The sequence below is a fragment of the Pan troglodytes genome, chromosome 9 (assembly GCF_028858775.2).
Source record: "Pan troglodytes isolate AG18354 chromosome 9, NHGRI_mPanTro3-v2.0_pri, whole genome shotgun sequence".
NCBI lineage: Eukaryota > Metazoa > Chordata > Mammalia > Primates > Hominidae > Pan > Pan troglodytes.
The window spans coordinates 85,906,361-85,921,168 of NC_072407.2; the positions used below are offsets into that span (position 1 = coordinate 85,906,361).

Genomic DNA, 14,808 nt, shown 5'->3' on the forward strand with positions numbered 1-14,808 from the left:
TAAGATCCAAAGAGAAGTATAAGCCCTATTGCTTGTCCAAATGATGCTGTCATTAAATAAAATTGAGGAAGTGCACAATAGAGTTTCCTTTCCAAGAACTCTCTGATTTTTCCAAGTAAAAGACTCCAAACTGTTGCCTAAAAAATGAAATTTGAATGGTGCTGAAAGATGCATTCCCATTGCTGTGCATAATTAAGAAATTTTTGAGCATCTGAATTGAAATTGTTCTATTACACATGGAACACAAAGGTCCTAGCTGGTGATAACAAATGGCTTTTAAATTTTCCCCTTCTCTGAGGCAATGAGAGGCAGGATAAGTGGTTTTTCCAATATGTTGTAATATTAAAACTATGTTATTTTAATGGACAGCACAAAAAGTTTTTTGTGTACTTTATTAATTAACTGATAACAATAAAGTTACTTAATGTGACTTGTAAAGTCACATTCATCATTAACATATCTCCTTACGGATATTCAATATTGCCTATTTTTTCACTTCTAATGAACTTGCATTTATCCTTGTCATATTTAACTCTTCATCTCTCTCTTGCATATTTGTATCCATCATTTATTTAATCTATCTTAATATTTCTTTCTTCTCTTTTTCTGTCTACTTTCCTTCTCTCTTAATGTAGCGCATGCATTAAATTGTCACTATTCTTAAAAAGAAGAGTATGTCTTGGATATCCAATCAGTACCTCAAATTTACCATAATTAAAACATCATCACCTTCCCACATGAAACTGGATAGTCCTCCAGTTGTTTCATTGACACTTAACATGAAGTGTCTTGTATAATTACTTATATGTTGTAGTTATACCCAATAAATGTTAATTGGGCACTTATTATACACCAGGGATTGTGTTAGGTGCTTGGGATGACACACTCCTCAATATTGTAGTACTCAATAAATATCTGGTAATAAAGAGAATGGTGAAAGCAAATAAATCATTTGGCCCATGTCCAAAAAACATGGATAGCATTTTTCAATAAATCCCCAGGCATATTTAATTGGCAAACTATCTAAGCTATGTTTGGAAGAATATATAAGTATTTTAAAGGATGGTGAAGGAAAATAAGACATTTTGAGAATCATGAAGAGCATGACAAGATCATGAAGGGTCAAAAATATGTGGTGTGCTCTGGAAACTTGAGTGTCTTGGCTTGGCCAGAGCAGAGTGGCCAGGGGTAAGGTCAGGAAGCTGACTGTGGATGGGCAGTGAGGGACAATGAATACCCTGCCAAGGTCTGGTCTTACACCTGTTGGCGATGGTGGGCTCTCCAAGGTTATTAAGTGGGGGGAATAAAGGGGTCAAGATGGAGATAACAGTGATTCAGAAAAGTAAACCTGAAACTATTCTGAATAATGAAAGGAAGTGGAGGAAATCTATAGTCAGGGAGACTAATAGTAAACCATCAGGGTGAAGAAAATTAATAAATGCCTAAACTTGAATAATGCAGTAAAAATTAAGAAAAGAGAATGTATTTAATACATTTAGAGGTAGAATATTCAGGAATTAATAAGAAGGAGCTAAGGAGAAGACTCTTTGATTCCAGTGATCTGGCTGGGTAGGCATTTCTCCTCCTGAAAGTTAAATTATCCTACATATATAAAGGGCCCTGTTTTTCCCAGGGTATAGGAAGAGTTGTGCTCTCTTCTGTGACTTTTAAGCAAGCCTTCAAAAATAGACAGACTCTGGTGTTAGGATTCGGGGAGGTGAGGAAGAATGAATGGAAAATTCCACCATTGACTGAAAGGACCACGGCTCTATTAACAGAAGTGCATGTGTGAAAAGGAAAGTGCAAGTGTGGATAGAAAAATATAATTGAATTTGATTTTGTACAAGATTAGCTTGATGAACCTGTTACACATGTGGGAAATATGATCTATAGTGGACATCTATAATTATTACAAAGCTCTTCCTTCTCTTGGCGTGATACCCATCTGTCCACAGTAGCCACTGGATGACTGAGATATTCCTTGCATCTTCAACCCTTACAAATAAACATTCCTAACACTTTTGATTCTTTCTTTATGAGATAGTTTCAAGGTTCTTAGTTATCTTTGCTTGTATGTGCTTACATTTTTCTTCTGATATCTATTAAGTTGGTGCAAAAGTAATAGTGGTTTTTTCCATTTTTTAAAAAAATGATAAAGACCGTGATTACTTTTACACCAATCTAATATTTAAACTGCAGAACGTAGAAATGAACTCATAGTTCCAGATGTGTTCAGATCAGGGAAGAGTGCCATGAGATGCTGACTTTTCTCCATTTGGATCCCATACTCCTGTCATAGCAGCCCAAGATAACATGGACTTTTACAATTTGCTGAATTTTATTGCTAAGCTTAGAGTCCACTGAACCTCTCATATATTTGTGACCTCAAATGATTACAAATCAAATCTATCATGTACTTACACATTGGATTTTGGGACCCAATATAGTTATCACATGTTAAATTTAATGGTACTGATTTTGACCTAGTTTTTAAGTTTGTTAAGCTAGCATTCAGTCATCAATTTAATTCAATAAGTATTTATTGAGCATTTAAGATGTGTTGGCCATTATAGAATTTCACTCTTTCATCTAGCTTTATATCATCAAATTTTACATTTTTATTTAAGTCATTGATTATAATAAGGCATAAGGACTGTGCATTGTGGCAAATCATCACAGATCTCCCTCCAGTGTAATAGTTAGTCCACAAGTTGCGCTGTTGAGATCTCTTAAGCAGCATCCTTTTAATAGACTAATCAATCTTCTCCACTCTGTCAGTGACAGGCAGACCAATGTCCACAGCAAGCAGAATGTTTATGTCCCATAAATTTCCATTCCTTTCAGGTGATTTGCACACTAACAAAGAATCAATTGTAATTGTTCTTAAATCTGTTTATTCTTATTGCATTTGTTTTTATAATTACATAATTAAATGTTGCAAAAATGAAATATGTGTATAAAAAAGCCTTGTCTCTATCAAGAGTAAGTTTTCTGATCTTGAAAATCTAAAAAAAAGTATGTATTGTTAAAAATATTGCTGTCAAATTAGGTCTGAGGGAGATAAGATCAAAAAATATTATAAAATAAAGAATTTTTCACTTAGTTCACTTTTAATTCTTACCTAAATTTAAAGAAATCCAGCATGGAAAGTATGGATGATGGATTAAAGTATAATTTATGTAAGAAAAATGAAATAGAACTTCAGAAAAAAAATGGGTCCCAGGTTTCTGGCCTTACAAGTCAATTCGGTATGCCAAATATTTTAAAGCAATTAAAGAACAATTTAGACATTGGAAATAACACCATCAAAACTGTGGCCAGACGTTGAAAATTCCAGAAAAAATCTTGACCCTCACATATAAAAAAAAGATGAAGGAACACAATATGTTAACTGTTCTCAAATTAAAAGTTTGGATGACTTATAGAAATGCAAAGTGTAAGACTGTACTAATGATAATTTGTTTAAAGTTAAAATTGTGGACAATTAAGAAATCAAGCATGCTGGGACAAACAGATGGATATAAGTATGAAGAAAAACATTAAATCAAATTTAGAGCCCCCAATTTTTTAATTCCATAGCCAAAGATACTCAAAATGTGCTTTTTCTTTATATTAAATGGCTTCACTCTACAGTCAGCAATGACATGGTGACTCAAAAAATAAACTGGATATGCTTTATTGGGAGAAATACCATTTTTTTTCTTTTAAATACCAATAAAACACTCATTTTATTATGCCACTATACAATTATATTTTTAAAACTTAAAGTGAAGTAATTAAGACATGCAGGCAGTTTTTAAAATAAATGAACTGTTTAAATCCAAACTTTAGACTAACAAGTCAATAACTGGTTCTGGATGTGCAGGGTAGGAGAAGTTCTCTTATATGAATGTCTAATAGGATTATCAACCAGGTATTAGTTCTTTCCTTATCTTTAAAGAATAGCATGGGAGAATTTGGAGTCTTCTTATAAAGGAGACTTAGGTTAAGTTGCACAGCCAGAATGTGGTTAAGGTGAGATCGAAGACAGATGCAGTTCTCAGCCCTTGGTTTTCTCCATCCTGTGCCACTGCGACCCATATTCTTCTCTGTGACAACAGTTAAATGATGAACATGGCAGCCCAAACACGGGCCAATCAAGCATGTTTGTCCCAGCATGCTTGATTTCTTAATTGTCCACAATTTTAACTTTAAACAAATTATCATTAGTACAGTCTTACACTTTGCATTTCTATAAGTCATCCAAACTTTTAATTTGAGAACAGTTAACATATTGTGTTCCTTCATCTTTTTTTTATATGTGAGGGTCAAGATTTTTTTCTGGAATTTTCAACATCTGGCCACAGTTTTGATGGTGTTATTTCCAATGTCTAAATTGTTCTTTAATTGCTTTAAAATATTTGGCATACCGAATTGACTTGTAAGGCCAGAAACCTGGGACCCATTTTTTTTCTGAAGTTCTATTTCATTTTTCTTATATAAATTATACCTTAATCCATCATCCATACTTTCCATGCTGGATTTCTTTAAATTTAGGTAAGAATTAAAAGTGAACTAAGTGAAAAATCTAAAAATCTCACTCATCACTCTTAGGTAGTTGAGAGACTCTGAGAGTACACTTCAAATGCTGAACTAATCTCCACGAAAAACTCTTTGCTTAAAGCAAAAATGAGAAATCTCAGCATTTTGCCCAGTGGACTGACTCAAATGGATTATGACTGGCCTCAAAGCCTGAAACACCAGGAGCAAAATATAGTGTTTTAACACAACAGGCATATTCCTGCCTTTACTCATTTTGTTTTGGGTGGCTAGCTATACATCATTCTTCTAGGCTTTTGTAGTATACAAGCTGCATCTCAGAAAGCAATAAGGCACTTAGTAATGTATGAACATGTATACAAAAAAAAAAAAAAAACCCTTTCCCCACAGACCATTCTTCACAAAGAAAATGAAAAACTAAATTTATTATAGCTTAAATCAAGTATTAGATAGTTCCATAAATGTAGCTACTTCAAAAAGGAAAGCAAATTTTAGTTAGAAATTTTATAGAGCTGGTGGTGCCAAGATGGCCAAATTCCAAACAGCTCCGGTCTACAGCTCCCAGCGTGAGTGACGCAGAAGATGGGTGATTTCTGCATTTCCAACTGAGGTACCGGGTTCATCTCACTAGGGAGTGCCAGACAGTGGGCGCAGGACAGTGGGTGCAGCGCACCGTGTTCGAGTCGAAGCAGGGCGAGGCATTGCCTCACTTGGGAAGTGCAAGGGGTCAGGGAGTTCCCTTTCCTAGTCAAAGAAAGGGGTGACAGATGGCACCTGGAAAATCGGGTCACTCCCACCCTAATACTGCGCTTTTCCGATGGGCTTAAAAAATGGCGCACCACGAGATTATATCCCGCATCTGGCTCAGAGGGTCCTACGCCCACGGAGTCTCGCTGATTGCTAGCAGAGCAGTCTGAGATCAAACCGTAAGGTGGCAGCGAGGCTGTGGGGAGGGGCGCCCGCCATTGCCCAGGCTTGCTTGGTAAACAAAGCAGCCGGGGAACTGGAACTGGGTGGAGCCCACCACAGCTCAAGGAGGCCTGCCTGCCTCTGTAGGATCCACCTCTGGGGGCAGGGCACAGACAAACAAAAAGACAGCAGTAGCCTCTGCAGACTTAAATGTCCCTGTTGGACAGCTTTGAAGAGAGCAGTGCTTCTCCCAGGATGCAGCTGGAGATCTGAGGATGGGCAGACTGCCTCCTCAAATGGGCCCCTGACCCCTGACCCCCAAGCAGCCTAACTGGGAGGCACCCCTCAGTAGGGGCAGACTGACACCTCACACAGCCAGATACTCCTCTGAGACAAAACTTCCAGAGGGACAATCAGACATCAGCATTCACAGTTCACAAAAATCCGCTGTTCTGCAGCCACCGCTGCTGGTACCCAGGCAAACAGGGTCTGGAGTGGACCTCTAGCAAACTCCAACAGACCTGCAGCTTAGGGTCCTGTCTGTTAGAAGGAAAACTAACAAACAGAAAGGACATCCACACCAAAAACCCATCTGTACATCACCATCATCAAAGACCAAAAGTAGATAAAACCACAAAGATGGGGAAAAAACAGAGCAGAAAAACTGGAAACTCTAAAAAGCAGAGTGCCTCTCCTCCTCCAAAGAAACGCAGTTCTTCACCAGCAACGGAACAAAGCTGGACAGAGAATGACTTTGATGAGTTGAGAGAAGAAGGCTTCAGACGATCAAACCACTCCGAGCTACATGAGGAAAATCAAACCAAAGACAAAGAAGTTAAAAACTTTGAAAAAAACTTAGACGAATGTATAACTAGAATAACCAATACAGAGAAGTGCTTAAAGGAGCTGATGGAGCTGAAAGCCAAGGCTCGAGAACTACGTGAAGAATGCAGAAACCTCAGGAGCCAATGTGATCAACTGGAAGAAAGGGTATCAGTGATGGAAGATGAAATGAATGAAATGAAGTGACAAAGGAAGTTTAGAGAAAAAAGAATAAAAAGAAACGAACAAAGCCTCCAAAAAATATGGGACTATGTGAAAAGACCAAATCTACGTCTGACTGGTGTACCTGAAAGTGACGAGGAGAATGGAACCAAGCTGGAAAACACTCTACAGGATATTATCCAGGAGAACTTCCCCAATCTAGCAAGGCAGGCCAACATTCAGATTCAGGAAATACAGAGAACGCCACAAAGATACTCCTCGAGAAGAGCAACTCCAAGACACATAATTGTCAGATTCACCAAAGTTGAAATGAAGGAAAAAATGTTAAGGGCAGCCAGAGAGAAAGGTCGGGTTACCCACAAAGGGAAGCCCATCAGACTAACAGCGGATCTCTTGGCAGAAACTCTACAAGCCAGAAGAGAGTGGGGGCCAATATTCAACTTTCTTAAAGAAAAGAATTTTCAACCCAGAATTTCATATCCAGCCAAACTAAGCTTCATAAGTGAAGGAGAAATAAAATACTTTACAGACAAGCAAATGCTGAGATATTTTGTCAGCACCAGGCCCGCCCTAAAAGAGCTCCTGAAGGAAGCACTAAACATGGAAAGGAACAACCGGTACCAGCCACTGCAAAATCATGCCAAATTGTAAAGATCATCGAGGCTAGGAAGAAACTGCATCAACTAACGAGCAAAATAACCAGCTAACATCATAATGACAGAATCAAATTCACACATAACAATATTAACCTTAAATGTAAATGGACTAAATGCTCCAATTAAAGGACACAGACTGGCAAATTGGATAAAGAGTCAAGACCCATCAGTGTGCTGTATTCAGGAAACCCATCTCACGTGCAGAGACACACATAGGCTCAAAATAAAAGGATGGAGGAAGATCTACCAAGCAAATGGAAAACAAAAAAAGGCAGGGGTTGCAATCCTAGTCTCTGATAAAACAGACTTTAAACCAACAAAGATCAAAAGAAACAAAGAAGGCCATTACATAATGGTAAAGGGATCAATTCAACAAGAAGAACTAACTATCCAAAATGTATATGCACCCAATACAGGAGCACCCAGATGCATAAAGCAAGTCCTGAGTGACCTACAAAGAGACTTAGACTCCCACACAATAATAATGGGAGACTTTAACAACCCACTGTCAACAATAGACAGATCAATGAGACAGAAAGTTTAAAAGGATATCCAGGAATTGAACTCAGCTCTGCACCAAGCGGACCTAATAGACATCTACAGAACTCTCCACCCCAAATCAACAGAATATACATTTTTTTCAGCACCACACCACACCTATTCCAAAATTGACCACATAGTTGGAAGTAAAGCTCTCCTCAGCAAATGTAAAAGATCAGAAATTATAACAAACTGTCTCTCAGACCACAGTGCAATCAAACTAAAACTCAGGATTAAGAAACTCACTCAAAACCACTCAACTACATGGAAACTGAACAACCTGCTCCTGAGTGACTACTGGGTACATAACGAAATGAAGGCAGAAATAAAGATGTTCTTTGAAACCAACGAGAACAAAGACACAACATACCAGAATCTCTGGGACACATTCAAAGCAGTGTGTAGAGGGAAATTTATAGCACTAAATGCCCACAAGAGAAAGCAGGAAAGATCCAAAATTGACACCCTAACACCACAATTAAAAGAACTAGAAAAGCAAAAGCAAACACATTTGAAAGCTAGCAGAAGGCAAGAAATAACTAAGATCAGAGCAGAACTGAAGGAAATAGAGACACAAAAAACCCTTCAAAAAATTAATGAATCCAGGAGCTGGTTTTTTGAAAGGATCAACAAAATTGATAGACCGCTAGCAAGACTAATAAAGAAGAAAAGAGAGAAGAATCAAATAGACGCAATAAAAAATGATAAAGGGGATATCACCACCGATCCCACAGAAATACAAACTACCATCAGAGAATACTACAAACACCTCTACGCAAATAAACTAGAAAATCTAGAAGAAATGGATAAATTCCTCGACACATACACCCTCCCAAGACTAAACCAGGAAGAAGTTGAATCTCTGAATAGACCAATAACAGGCTCTGAAATTGTGGCAATAATCAATAGCTTACCAACCAAAAAGAGTCCAGGACCAGACGGATTCACAGCTGTATTCTACCAGAGGTACAAGGAGGAACTGGTACCATTCCTTCTGAAACTATTCCAATCAATAGAAAAAGAGGAAATCCTCCCTAACTCATTTTATGAGGCCAGCATCATCCTGATACCAAAGCCAGGCAGAGACACAACCAAAAAAGAGAATTTTAGACTAATATCCTTGATGAACATTGATGCAAAAATCCTCAATAAAATACTGGCAAACCAAATCCAGCAGCACATCAAAAAGCTTATCCACCATGATCGAGTGGGCTTCATCCCTGGGATGCAAGGCTGGTTCAATATACGCAAATCAATAAATATAATCCAGCATATAAACAGAACCAAAGACAAAAACCACATGATTATCTCAATAGATGCAGAAAAGGCCTTTGACAAAATTCAACAACCTTTCATGCTAAAAACTCTCAATAAATTAGTTATTGATGGGACGTATCTCAAAATAATAAGAGCTATCTATGACAAACCCACAGCCAATATCATACTGAATGGGCAAAAACTGGAAGCATTCCCTTTGAAAACTGGCACAAGACAGGGATGCTCTCTCTCACCACTCCTATTCAACATAGTGTTGGAAGTTCTGGCCAGGGCAATCAGGCAGGAGAAGGAAATAAAGGGTATTCAATTAGGAAAAGAGGAAGTCAAATTGTCCCTGTTTGCAGATGACATGACTGTATATCTAGAAAACCCCATCGTCTCAGCCCAATATCTCCTTAAGCTGATAAGCAACTTCAGCAAAGTCTCAGGATACAAAATCAATGTACAAAAATCACAAGCATTCTTATACACAAATAACAGACAAACAGAGAGCCAAATCATGAGTGAACTCCCATTCACAATTGCTTCAAAGAGAATAAAATACCTAGGAATCCAACTTACAAGGGATTTGAAGGACCTCTTCAAGGAGAACTACAAACCACTGCTCAAGGAAATAAAAGAGGATACAAACAAGTGGAAGAACATTCCATGCTCATGGGTAGGAAGAATCAATATTGTGAAAATGGCCATACTGCCCAAGGTAATTTATAGATTCAATGCCATCCCCATCAAGCTACCAATGACTTTCTTCACAGAATTGGAAAAAACTACTTTAAAGTTCATATGGGACCAAAAATGAGCCCGCATCGCCAAGTCAATCCTAAGCCAAAAGAACAAAGCTGGAGACATCACGCTACCTGACTGCAAACTATACTACAAGGCTACAGTAACCAAAACAGCATGGTACTGGTACCAAAACAGAGATATAGATCAATGGAACAGAACAGAGCCCTCAGAAATAACGCTGCATATCTACAACTATCTGATCTTTGACAAACCTGAGAAAAACAAGCAATGGGGAAAGGATTCCGTATTTAATACATGGTGCTGGGAAAACTGGCTAGCCATATGTAGAAAGCTGAAACTGGATCCCTTCCTTACACCTTACACAAAAATTAATTCAAGATGGTTTAAAGACTTAAATGTTAGACGTAAAACCATAAAAACCCCAGAAGAAAACCTAGGCATTACCATTCAGGACATAGGCACGGGCAAGGACTTCATGTCTAAAACACCAAAAGCAATGGCAACAAAAGACAAAATTGACAAATGGGATCTAATTAAACTAAAGAGCTTCTGCACAGCAAAAGAAACTACCATCAGAGTGAACAGGCAACCTACAAAATGGGAGAAAATTTTCGCAACCTACTCATCTGACAAAGGGCTAATATCCAGAATCTACAATGAACTCAAACAAATTTACAAGAAAAAAACAAACAACCCCATCAAAAAGTGGGTGAAGAACATGAACAGACACTTCTCAAAAGAAGACATTTATGCAGCCAAAAAACACATGAAAAAATGCTCACCATCACTGGCCATCAGAGAAATGCAAATCAAAACCACAATGAGATACCATCTCACACCAGTTAAAATGGCAATCATCAAAAAGTCAGGAAACAACAGGTGCTGGAGAGGATGTGGAGAAATAGGAACACTTTTACACTGTTGTTGGGACTGTAAACTAGTTCAACCATTGTGGAAGTCAGTGTGGCGATTCCTCAGGGATCTAGAACTAGAAATGCCATTTGACCCAGCCATCCCATTACTGGGTATATACCGAAAGGACTATAAATCATGCTGCTATAAACACACATGCACATGTATGTTTATTTCGGCACTATTCACAATAACAAAGACTTGGAACCAACCCAAATGGCCAACAATGATAGACTGGATTAAGAAAATGTGGCACATATACACCATGGAATACTATGCAGCCATAAAAAATGATGAGTTCATGTCCTTTGTAGGGACATGGATGAAATTGGAAATCATCATTCTCAGTAAACTATTGCAAGAACAAAAAACCAAACGCCGCATATTCTCACTCATGGGTGGGAATTGAACAATGAGAACACATGGACACAGGAAGGGGAACATCACACTCTGGGGACTGTTGTGGGGTGGGGGGAGGGGGAAGGGATAGCTTTAGGAGATATACCTAATGCTAAATGACGAGTTAATGTGTGCAGCATACCAGCATGGCACATGTATACATATGTAACTAACCTGCACATTGTGCACATGTACCCTAAAACTTAAAGTACAATAATAATAATAAAAAAAGAAATTTTATATAAAAATAGAGAGGTACTACAAAAAGCACCAATTGGAAAATTAGAAATGGGAAGATTTTCGTATGCCAGCTAGGATTTTAGGCATCTAATTCAAATTGCCCTGGATATCTTTTCATTTCACATAGGAAAGAAATTTTTCGGAATAACACACTCTGATTTTTATTCTTCGACAACATTGAAAAGGTAGAGTTTTTTTTTTTGGAAAAAAAGGCAGAGATCTGGATGTCAGAAATGTGGTCTTTCCCCCATGCTCATAATGAACTCAGTGGCCCTAGATAAGTCACTTCATTTTCCTTGTTTTGATTTTTCCTTCCATTTCTTTTCAGTTGTTACTGTCCTCTCCTACTTTATTGGGTGTAGATGGGCGACAGCACTGTGATGGGGAAGGAGCATGGGCTTGGGAACCAATGGACTTGGGTTAGGAATTTCTCACCTTTCTTAATGAAGTTCTTGACAATCTCAAAACTGAACATTTTCATCTGTAGTCCTGTCATCATATAATGTAGATAATAGTACCTTTTCACAGTTTGCTCTGATGGGGAAAATAAAGCAGTGTATGTAAAAAAAGTTGCAAAGTATGAAGCATGGAAAATAGTAAATTGAAATTACTTCCCAGGAAGGCAGAGTGACGTGGGTATAGGTGTCTCTAAATGCTGACCTGAACCTGAAATAACCAATGGGTTGAAGGAAGGAAAATATGGCTAGAGCTAAGAATGGAATCTGCAGGATATGGCAATTGCATGTGGTGTGTGAGTGAGGAATCCAGGACAACTTCCATGTTTCTAGTTGGGGTGACTGGTCAGCAGTGGTGCTTTATACTCAGAAAGGAGTATAAGAATAATAATAGATTTGAGGGGAATACAATTATTCCGATATTGTATCTGATTAGTTTGAGGGAATATGCATGCCATCAAGGTAGAGATATCTCATTAAATAGATATTACAGTTTAATCTCAGAAGTCAGTAATGGTCTAAAAAGGTACATTTTGGAGTCAATATTGTATAGGTTCATATGAAGCCATGGATATTCCTAGAAAGGTTGTGATGGAAAGAAGTGAAAACTGAAATGAAGACTTAGTGATAGGAAACATTATAGGATGAGTAGCAGAAGGTAACACAGAAAAAAAGACTAAGAAGGAGAGAATTGAGAGGATGCATGAGGGTAAAGAAGAGAATAAGAAGGCATGTCAGCCAAAAACGGGAGCAAGGAGATAGTTTTAGTGGGAAGACTTTAGTCAACAGTTGCTAAAGACCTTAAAGCCCTAAACATGAAACAGCGAGTACTGCTCTTTGGAGTTTGGAATATATTCTGTAGGCAAAGAAGAGGTCATGAGCGCTTTTAAGCAAAATTAAAACATAGCCACTTTTGTAGTTTAGAATAAGCCTTTCATGATCCTCAGGTTTATAAAACAGCTGGAAAAGGGTTAGAGACAGTCAAGGATATGTGGAGAGAAAGCAGTTCTGAAGAAGACTGGCATGAATTCCAAGCCTTTCTGTTCTAGCATTTTCAGGGACCAGTCCTTACAGAGCCATTCTGTAGAGCAAATAGAACCCTTTACCCTGACAGGGGAATGCCACATTTCCCATGGCAACCGAGTGTGGGTTCCTAGGCTAAGAAATGCAGAACACCTCCTATTATTTTGCTGGGTTCTAATTCTACAATCTACTTTCCTTCTTGATTTTTCATGCAGACATCCAAATAAATGCAGGATGTTTGACTTCATGGGATCTGTTAGTCTGTTTGTATTAGCCTCATGGAAAAGCCCCAGCTGTATAATGAAAGAGGAGATGTTTCACTTGACATCTGCAATCTGAATATTCCTTACAATGGTCATGGCAGAGTAATTCCTTACAGTGGTCACTGTAGAGTTATCACCCTCATTGTACCAATAGGTAACAGAATAAAAGGCCAATTGTTCAGTTCCCTCTGCCCTACTATTTATACTCCAAAGGTAAGAATCGCCTCTTTCTCTGGTATTCTTTTCGGTTGAATATGTTCCAAGTAGTCATTTGTTCACCTAATCTTCTACTTATTACCAGAGCTCTAGTATTGAAAAGAAGAAAAAGTAAGTTGGAAATTAAGAGCCCAACATGATAAAATGCAATGCTTTCTAAGATTTTAAATTTGATCCAGTAAAGTGAAACTAGTCACTGGCGACAAACTCCTTCCATTTAAATAAGTTAGCGCTTTCCTCTGGGATTAATTTTCTGACACAAAGCAATTTTTGCAAACATTTGTGGCTGTAAACAGCTTGATAATATTTAGTATTCATAGCCATTAGATTACCAATATAAGGCAAATATTAAATGTAAAATATCAATATAAGGAAAGTATCTAAACACTAAAATGTTTTGTCTTTGGATCTCAATGAAAATCTTCCAAATGAAGCTTTTAATGAATTTCCCATTAATGAAAAATGACTACTTATTAGCAACTATATTGTATGCAAGTTACAACTTTGTGAGGATGCAAGTGAGAGGATTTGAAAGGGCATAAGGGTAACAATTTTTAAATCTATGATAGTTTTCTTACCCTTCACATGTCTTAAGATTTGCAAAGAATTAAAAAAAAACCCACCTCTAGAGGCCAAAAGTTTTATCATAGTTTGTTAAGTTAATAGAAGATTCAGACATCCATTCTCCATATCTCGGCTTCCCAATCACCTAATTGGCCAATACCCATTTGTTACCACCTGGTATATGCAAGGAATTATGCCTGGTATAACAAAGGAAAAAATAAAGCCTAAAATAAAGACCATGATCTTCAAGCATATATAATTTAACTTGCGAGAAAGGACATTTATTTGGTCATTCCAGTTCATTCCCTCCCATGTCAGTTTGGCCTACAATCTTCCTTTCTGTAAATAGAGGTACCGCTCACTGAGTTCAGTTGAAAAATCTAGGCATTTTCAATGATTTATTTTCCATCATACTCCATACCCAATCCATTAACAAGTTGTTTTACTTCTACCACAGAAATACACCCTACCTCTTCAGTGCTACCACCTTAATGGAAACAATATGCTCTCTTAGTAGACTGTTAAAACAGCGTCCCAACTGATTTTTCTCCTGTCCTGCAGTTACTTCTCACTGACCAAGATTGTTTTCAAGCATAACATCAGGTCATAAGTTGCCCAACTCACAGAAAACCTCTCAAAGACTTTTCCATTGCATTTAGAATAAAATACACAGTCCCTTTGAGGGATATCAAATCCTGTGGCCACTGTCTGTCTTTTGTTGCTCATTGCTCCCCACTCTGTCCATCACTCCCTAACCTAGCCATGCTGGCCTTCTTCCTGCCTCTCAGATATTCTCGCTAGTCCTCTCTAAGGGCATCTGCATTCATTGATTGCTTTACCCCAGGTTTTCTCCTGGACACCTCCTTTTCATTCAGATCCCTGAGATGCCTTCCCTGGTCTTCTAGCTAAAGGTGTTCCATTCCCATCCCAGGTATTATATAGCCTCCTACATTTCTCCATATCACCGATTACTCACGGAAATTATCTGTTTATTGGTTCAATTTTGTATTTGTTGACTTCTTTTCCAATTGAGAGTATTGCTTCCATGAGTTGGAATCAGGT

At 37.9% G+C, this 14,808-nt stretch overlaps 1 protein-coding gene across 34 annotated transcripts in view; it reads right to left on the bottom strand.

Moving 5' to 3' along the window:
* Positions 1-14,808, bottom strand: part of DLG2 (discs large MAGUK scaffold protein 2) — a 2,168,441-nt gene that overhangs the window by 424,654 nt on the left and 1,728,979 nt on the right. The window contains exon 1 of one of the 34 annotated variants that reach the window (XM_063783336.1): positions 11,661-11,759. The exons of the other annotated variants lie outside the window; for them this stretch is intronic. The gene's annotated coding sequence lies outside the window, so the exon portion shown is untranslated. Of the gene's footprint in view, positions 1-11,660; positions 11,760-14,808 lie in introns of those variants that run through there. 34 annotated transcript variants of the gene reach the window in all.